The sequence below is a fragment of the Macrobrachium nipponense genome, chromosome 3, assembly GCF_015104395.2.
Source record: "Macrobrachium nipponense isolate FS-2020 chromosome 3, ASM1510439v2, whole genome shotgun sequence".
Classification (NCBI taxonomy): domain Eukaryota; kingdom Metazoa; phylum Arthropoda; class Malacostraca; order Decapoda; family Palaemonidae; genus Macrobrachium; species Macrobrachium nipponense.
In genome coordinates, this window is record NC_087202.1 from 110,679,954 (window position 1) to 110,689,120 (window position 9,167).

Consider the following 9,167-nt stretch of genomic DNA (forward strand, 5'->3'; position numbering starts at 1 on the left):
GAAATTATTAAAATACCTAAATCTTATTCGCACTGCATAGCTAGATATCTTTATTTACCAAAAATGAGATAAAAAATAAATTTGCTGAAAGTTCATCGTTCGTTTGCGTTGAACCTGAGTACTAGACTTTGCTACAAGCTCGTCATGCGTTTGCTTGTATTATTATATTATCAACATGAATCGGCATGTTTATACTCTAATAAGAAGTTGCTAGGATTTTTTGTATATATATGCATTCAGATGCTTGACCGAAGAAACATTTTCCATCTTTATCACATTAAGCCCACGACATCGAAAACATTGATTTCAGCCAATCGAGCTTGCTATGGCAACTAAAGACGTAAGTCACGTAACGTAGTTTGAGCCAAGTTGTTCTGTTGTGTCGGCTTATCATCGTCACCAGTGATTGTTTTTTAGTAATTTTCGTGGCAGACAAGTGTTGTTTTATCTCAAATTGCCTCGCAAGAAGTCTGGTCGTCGACGGGAAGCAACTTCTCGCAATATTAAAAGGCTATAATGTTGAGGCTGGAGATGAATTTATACATTGGTGCCATCTGAAGAAATCTTGAAGAGGAGGACCCCAAAGCAGATGGGGGAAGAGGAGTCAACAATGGTGCAGTCACTAAGATTTCAGGTGTTGAATTACGAAACAGTTTACAGAGCTTATGTGAAGACCGTAACGGATAAAATCAGAGGGCAGTACAAGCAATTACAGTTTAAGATAATATCGTTACCGGTAAAGAACCTAGGATGTGCCTAATTATTTAGGAAAAACGGCATGTGGTGACCTCTGGTAGCCTAGTAGCTGGAAAAAACTTTTAAGTTGTGGAAAATTGTTTTGATGTTAGTACCAATATTTTGGATGCAAGTGTGAAGAGCCAGATATGTTTATTGCAGTGATTTTATATTAGAGGGAATAATATCTCGGAAAAAAGAAGAGGGGACCAGTTGCCATCCTAAGCTTTTTAAGAATGCTTTGACGGTAAGAAAAACTTGGACTGTGATTTTGTGGGATCAGATCTTCATAACTGCCATTAGTAATTATGAATGGATTTGAAGACGTTAAATAAACAAACATGATGTGTATTTATTGATTACGTGGGAATAATTTTTCTAGCATGTTTTTATTTTTGGTATTTTTATTTATACCTATTTTATAAATAGGTATAGCCTTAGTAAAAAATAGGTATAGCCTTAGTATATAATTTTTGGCCTTTTTTTGGTACCCTAGGCCTAAGACAAAACTTGATCATCCTATTCTTGCATTTTTTTTTTGTTATTTAAACTTTTAATTTGGGGTTTTAATTTTTCAAATTGATTTAGTATAATTCAATGATGGAGAGAGGGCTTCAAGAATGAGAAAAAATGTATAAAAACACTCAGATATTCACAAAAAAATATGTTTCCCAACCTATTAAGGTAATATTTTTGGGGTAGTATACAGAGTAGGGAGACAGTGATATTTAGCGTTAGTTTTGGGGGGGTGGTTTCAGGGCCAACCTGCTAGGTTCTGGCACAGCACCCTACGTTAGGTTAGGAAGATAAGGTCTTAAGTCAGGACCATAGATATAGTAGAGGAGTCAGATTAGACGATATTATTTTACAACAGTTCCAACATATTCTATAACAATTCTAGTAAGTGGTACCTCGACATACGAAAAATTTTACAGCTCTACATACGAAAAGTTTTCAAGATACGAAAGGTTGTTGCTGTAAAGTCCCGAGATTCGCCCGGACCACCGAGAACAATTTTAAAACTCCCGCGCCGCCAACTGAGTAAACTCGCCACCATCCTCCCGCTCTCCCATTGGTTCCTGATGCTAGTCACCCCATAAGGTCCTGCTCTCCTATTGGTCAGCATCTACCCCTTGTGCTTTAAGTATTCGGTTAATGTCTAGGAGAGGGCCGCATGAAGATATCAGTGATTTTCAATTTATTTTTACTAGAATGTGTAGGAATGTATGTAAATAGTGGTATACGAGTGAGATAATTTAGTTAAATTCAATAACAGTCAAAATATCGACGATCAAACTCACGCTACTCTTGTCTTCCTCCCAGAATTTTTCTAAGTCTGTTGTTATTGTTGACTGTGTCTTGTTTTTAGCTCAAATGAGCCCTGTAACTACTATAATCCGCAGACAAAGTACTAGTCCACTATGACGTCTTACACGTTTGGCCAATCACAGTTTCATTTTCTGACACCTCATCAACTTTGGCAAATGGCGCAGGTGTTTGAAAAATTTCTCAGCGCGACAATACATTATCTTACCCAGAAATTTCAGTTCGTTCTTTGACATGGAGGCCGTAGCAAGCACTTCAGCTGTTATTGCACAAGAAGTTGAAATTCCAGCTTCTTGTCCTGACTGTTTCCTTAGTTACGGTGAATTTGTTTTAGCGTATTCGGGGAATATTGAAAAACTCGTGGATTTGTGCCAGAGACACAATTTAATTTTACAAAATAAAATTTGTCCATATTGTCATGAAGTGTGTAGGGTAGATTATAAGAAACATAGTTTTAGGTGTGATAAATCTTATATTACGAAAGGACGTAGACGTAAGCGTTGTTCATATAAAGTGTGTTTGTTTGTGGGTACCTGGTTTTCAAAAGTGAAAGTGGACATTGAAACTAATTTGAAATTTATAGTTTTGTGGGTTCAAAATTGGTTTTGCTACGAAGTAGCCATTTCTGAATTAAAATTAGATAAAGGTACTGTATGCGATTGGTCGTCATTTTGCAGGGAAGTAGTAATTAATTGGGTATTTCGGTGCAGCAAGAAAATTGGCGGCAACAATTGTATAGTGGAAATTGACAAGTCCAAATTCGTCAAGTGGAAATATAACGTTGGCCGAGTAATAGACGGCCAGTGGGTATTTGGTGGTATTTGCCGCGAATCACGAGAGTTTTTCCTGGTTCCCGTGGAAACCCGGGATCGTGACACCCTGCTCTCGGTGATTAAGGAGAGGATCGAGCCAGGCACAACCATAATTTCTGACTGTTGGCGCGCATATGACTGTCTGGCAGATGAAGGTTTTAAGCATTTGACTGTTAACCACAGCCTTCACTTTGTTGATCCCCAGACACAGGCTCATACCAATACTGTGAAGAGGAAGTGGCGGAACGTGAAGAATTTAGTGCCTAAATTTGGTAGGAGAAAGCAACACTTCATCGGGTACCTGGCCACTTCCTACTTTAAGTTACATGTCAGGGATTCTTCGCAACGGCTTCACGTTTACCTCAAAGCAGCAGCACATCTTTCTCAACCAACAGTTTAAGGTAAGCTTCAATAATTTATAGAGTATATTATAATGGTGGTAGTATAACGATGTATACAGCAGTACCATCACTTTGGATTTGGTTTGATGGATGTGTTAGGTAGTGGCCTTAAGGGGGGGTCGCAGGGGGGCAGAGCCCCCCCGCTAGGCCTAGGTAGGGGTACAGGGCCCTAGGTTAGGTTAGGTGGTTGTATTAGGTTCGGTAGCGCCCCAAAAATCACTATGGCCTTAAGAAGGGGTTGCAGGGGTGGGGCAGAGACCCCCCCCTTCACTAGGCCTAGGTAGGGGTACAGGGCCCTAGGTTAGGTTAGGTGGTTGTATTAGGTTCGGTAGTGCCCCGAAAATCACTTTTCTCCTCCTCCCCCCCACCCAAAAACCCCGCTTCCCACTGGGGTCCCCCATAATTGTAGTAGTAGGTTTATGCTTACATTTTGTGTGTAAGAGTAAGCCTTACCTTGTTTTTTTATTCATTTCCTCATGTTTCTATGCGATGTGCAACACCAATCTGGTCGTTTTTTGCCATTTTTCGTCGTTAATACTTGAAAAACGGGTGCGGCCTTCTCCTGGACATTTACCAAGTATTCTATTGGTAAAAGGATGCTGTAAATTGAAAAACTTATTCATGCAATACATTTAATAAAAAAAAAAATTAGGTAAAGATAGAATAAAGAATAGAAATGAATGGTTATTATACTGTTTGGTAGTTTCAGTAGTTGAAGAGAGAGAATGAAAATTTATGGCTTACTGTGTAAAGTGATTGCTTGGCGATCGTTCGATACTCGTAAGTGCTGGATGTAAACAGAAGTTTGGAAGCTTTTTTTTGTTTGTTTATTATAGTTAATGGTTACTTAATTACGTATACGTATGTTTCATTATAGCTGTCAGTAACTCGGTATCTCCATTAGGTAAAGATAGAATAAAGAATAGAAATGAATGGTTATTATACTGTTTGGTAGTTTCATTAGTTGAAGAGAGATACTAATGACAATTTATGGCTTACTGTGTGCTAGGAAAAATGATTGCTTGGCGTTCGTTTGGCACTCGTAAGACGGGTAAGAGCTGAATGTAAACAATTGATTGGAAGTTTTTTTTTTGTTTGTTTGTGTATTATAGTTAATGATTAATTAATAATTATTTGAAATGAGTACATACTGATTATTTATACATTTTATTGGCATATTCTAAGCTTTTAGCTTTTAGGTTTAGATGTCAGAATCATAGACTAGGCTACAGTAGCAACCGCTAACATAGGCTAGGCTTATTGCTAAGGGACATATGCTAAAGTCCTAATATATGCAGTAAAAATGGGGTTGAACATTACATGCAGTTGAATATTACTCAAGTATGTACAGTATTTTGCCTTTTTGGAGTCATATTTCTTCCGTCAGATCGGCGTCGTAACCCTAGAACATGTGTTTTAGGCCTGGAAATATAATTTACTGGGGTGTTTTTGTAGGGCTTGGAACAGATTATCCATTTTACATGTAAAATGTGGTCCAAGATACAAAAACTTCATGATACGAAGGGCGCCACGGAACGGATTAATTTCGTATCTCGAGGTACTACTAATTATAGATGCATTTAGCATAAAAATTAAAGGTAAAATAATTAAACTTTGTCTCTGAAAATTTTTTGGGGGAAATCCACCATAGCTATATCCAAGATATGAATGGATAAGAAATGACCATCATAGAAAAATTTATGTTTTCGTTTACTTTAACACTGTCGTAGTCTGTGCTCTGATAGGAGTTTGTTTTACCTTAAATTTGCATTGTGGTTAGTTACATCCTATGTCTAGGAGTTACTATGTGACCTGGGGAAAATTTTACAGATGTCAGACATTTTCTCTTGTCATTTGGTTCAAGTCTTTCATGAAGTGAATGTAGGTCCAGTCTGTGTTCCTCCAGTAATTTTGATTATTTTCGGTTAATTCATAATTTTTATAAATATGAACCAGAATGCATCAACTTTTTTTTTTTTACATAGATAAAGAAAATATTGTAATTTTACAGATGACTACGACAATGAGACTATTCACAACCATCTTGTTCTGTTTTGGCCATCCAATTAAGGCAAATTTATGGCTTTATTTCAAAGTTACTGCAGGAAGCATAACAAATACTAGCTAAATGGTGGGGTCTGGGGAGGGGGTGAGGCCTGGCTAAGCAACATGGCATACTAGGTTATATTAGGTTAGGGAAGTTTAAATTAGGATGGTGTCCTTCGTAATCAGTTAGCCTTTGTAGGGTAGGGAGATGGAGCTCCCAGGCCAAGTAACAGGGCTTACTAAGTTCTTACTAAGTTAGGTTGGGTTAGGATGGTGTCCATTGTAACCAGTTAGCTTATTTTTACAACAGTTCCAACTCAGTTTTTCTTAAGTAATTATGTATTTGTGTTTTAATGTGTTTTGAATGATTATGCTATTTATGTAGTAATATACATGTGGGAAATGAGTTTTTTTATGTTGGATGTAGTACGGGTGTATAGTAATAATTAAAACGAACTGGATATTGGTACAGCAGCCGTACCCCGATCGCGGTAGATATTGGTATGGCAGTGAATTGCGAATGCGCGAACCCTTGTTTACTGCCTGAGGCATATCAGTGACAGCAAGAAAAATGGCAACGGAACAGCATGAACCGCAGAATAATACATTAGTGTTCGCTGAAAAACGGATGTTTTCAGGCTTTACCGAGCTGAAAAAAGCTATAGACATCTATGAAGACTCAAACTTTCAAATTGAAAATACGTAGGTCACGAACGATCGAATTGGCCCTGAAAAGAACTCCGAAGAGGAGATTCAAAGAGGATTATACATAAATATATACACTATCATCGTACCTTTGGTGACTTTCTCCGCCCTTTATTCTGCCCGACATCGGCAGTTGCAAAGGGCCGCCGTTATACACTTTACGATATTCTTTTAATTCACTTCATTGGGTATTGCAGCTGGCGGAGAAGATGATAGAATTTACCAGTTAGTGAAATGGCAAAATTAAACAAAATTTCAGCACTATTCCATTGAAATTGGGATAGTTTTGTTTTTGTAGCACAAAAAAGCAGGACAGAATTCACAAAAGCAAACAAAACAAAAGGACGGGGGATGGGGGGGTGGGGGGGGGGGGGACATTTTGCTAACTAAAAAAGGGGGACAGATGTTCAAAAAGTGGGACTGTCCCGCCTAAAAGCCAAACTCTGGTCACATAATACAGTATGATTAGCAAACTGGTAAATGGATACAGCTAACTGCCGTACCTACAGCAAGTCAAGAGCCCAATACAACACCGCTGACAGAATCTGCCGTACCCCCACCACACTATGTTATTTGTAAGGCAGGAAGTCTGAAATTGACGCTTACGCAATTCACTGCTGTACCAATATCTACCGCGATCGGGATACAGCTGCTGTATCAATATCCTGTGCCTAATTAAAAAACAACTCATTTCCCAAATGCATTACTATCATAATCTATCAAAACACATTAAAAAATGCAAGAAAATACATAATTACCTAAGAAAAACAGAGTTGGAACTGATAGTCAAACCAGTTTGTGACGTGCACTGCTTGGCACCATTGATATGTGTTGATTATTATGTAAACAGTGATGCAACTCATACAATCTATCGTTAAACCCTATGATTTTTTTTCTTGGCTGTCCTTCAAGACTGTTGTGAGGACCAGAGAGTAAGACAGGTAGCTGGGTACTGATAATTTATTATTGGTAAAAACAGGCTATAAAGGAGGCTGTGAATGGATATATAGTATCTTACTTGAACAGAGAGAAACTGGCTCTGGGCCAGAAGGACTTGTGTTTTCTTGGAGACACATTTGAAGATAATAAGATATACAAATAATGAAATTACATTAGTTATACAAGGCTGCGGAACACTATAGAATGGTTAAAGGAACAAGCGACTTGATGATTAGATACAATGAAAAATAGGGAAAAGCATTGTCCTTACAAATACTCCCCCCCCTTGTGACACTTGTTGTGGGGCATCATCAAGTGTCTAGTCCCCTGGTGGTTACCTGGGGTGTTCTACTGTCGACTGAGGGTGAGCAGTGACCAAGACTGCCGAGGGAGCTGCATTGTGTGAAGTGGGACAGGTTGTGGGGACCCACAGGTGCGTTGGCAGCATAGGATGGGTTGAGGAAGTCCCCAGTGCGGAAGCAGCGTCTGGCGGGCAGAGCGGAAACACAGGTGAGTCAGCGGAGTGGCGGGCAGAGGAGGCCCTTAGTGGATTCTCTTATTGGTTCTTCCTAGGCTTTGGGCTCAGAAACCTAATTGCATACCTCACAGGGTCATGCTTTTTCGGGAGCCATTTGGCACACAGACTTTGGTTTGCGCTTCTGCAGCCAGATCTTTGAAGTCTGCTTCTAAGACCGATGCTATGTCATGGTCTTGGCTTAGCGGAGGCCTTCAAGTGCTTAATTTTTTATGGAGTTTTGGGCATCTTGAACTAGTGTCAAAGAAACTGCTCACCGTCCTGGTTCAGACACAGGGCGAGAGAAAGAGCAAGGGCATGCAAGTGTCCCGGCTTTCCCTGCCAGTACTACACCAGTACTACTTGGCCAAGGCCCATTCTTGTGCCTCAGTCTCTGACAGAGCACTTGGTGCCATGGTCTTGGCTGAGCACTTGGAGAAACAGTAAGGAGATTCCCTTAAGAAGGCCTACCGGACTTTTAAGGGACTGAAGGGCAGAAGCTAATTTGCCTTCTTCTCTGGAGTCTTGCATTTTGAGAAGCAATGAGCAGATTCCACTTAGAAGTTCTGCAAAATCTTGTGCGCTTTCCAAACCAGTGCCAGAGGTTTTGCTCTTTGGTCTGGTTTAGGCACAGAACGAGATTAGGTGCTGAGACGTCAGGTGTTTCGATACCACCTGCCTACTATGCTTGGTCAGGTCCCATCTGCCATGTCTTGAATCTTAGGGTCCAAACAAACAGGATAGCAGACACAGAATTCCCCCATTAAGCTTTCTTCTCATTCTTAGCAGACGAGTCTTGTCTTGGCTTAATTTGCATGCTGAGCCAGTACTCTGGTTGTGTTCACGCCATCAACCGGGCTAGGCTCGGCTTACTTGCTACGCCAGGCCCCTGGTCACTTTCATGCAATCGGCTCTGCTTGCTCACTGCCTAATAGATTAACCAAATCGAGTGCTCTGCTCTGATCACATGAACTGTCCAGTGTCCTCAGGTTGGTACTCTGCCATGGCATAGACACACTTTCCTCGTACTGTCGTCATTACAGAGTGATGACGGCCCACAGCTACCCCTCCTGGTGGTTCTTCTAGAAGAACCAGGATAGTTAGGAATGCTCTTTCTCCTTACTTGTTCTCTTGAGCCTCTCAGTTGATGAACACCTTTTCTCCGGACAAGGAGTTAATTCAAAGTTTCGAGATGCCCAGTCAAGTTCTCTTCCCCTTTGCTACCACAACAGGAATGATTCTTCTTTTCTGTGGACTTGGGGCTCTCGCTGTTTTCCGTGCTGCGAACATCATCTGTGCAACACTTGGATGTGATCATTCCTAAAAGGAATTCTGTCTTATGGGGATGGTCCCAATCTGGGGTGGCTTTTCTACTCAACACCAGACAGCAACCTGTGTGCTATTCTGGTGGTAAGAGGAAGGACTTTGTCCTAATTTAGATCTCCAGATTCGTAAGTCCCTTGTTGTCTCGACCCAGAGGAACAGTCCTTTATACGGTTCTGACTCTCTTTTCAGAAAATTGATAGATACCAAGATAATCAAGGGTTGTGTCAGGGTGACTGTCTTGTCCTTTGGTTATTAGTCAAGACCTTTGGGGTCATTGTAACAAATTTACTCAACCTTATAGTCAGGACAGCCCTTCCTTGGTCCCCTAATAAGTCTCAGGCTTCGAAGCGCAATCATGAAAAA

At 40.3% G+C, this 9,167-nt stretch overlaps 1 protein-coding gene across 1 annotated transcript in view; it reads left to right on the top strand.

Moving 5' to 3' along the window:
- The first annotated feature begins 376 nt into the window (after positions 1-376).
- LOC135221957 (sodium-dependent noradrenaline transporter-like) overlaps positions 377-9,167 on the top strand; it is a 399,359-nt gene continuing 390,568 nt past the window's right edge. Inside the window, exon 1 of the mRNA XM_064260008.1 lies at positions 377-982. The gene's annotated coding sequence lies outside the window, so the exon portion shown is untranslated. The remainder of the gene's footprint in view (positions 983-9,167) is intronic.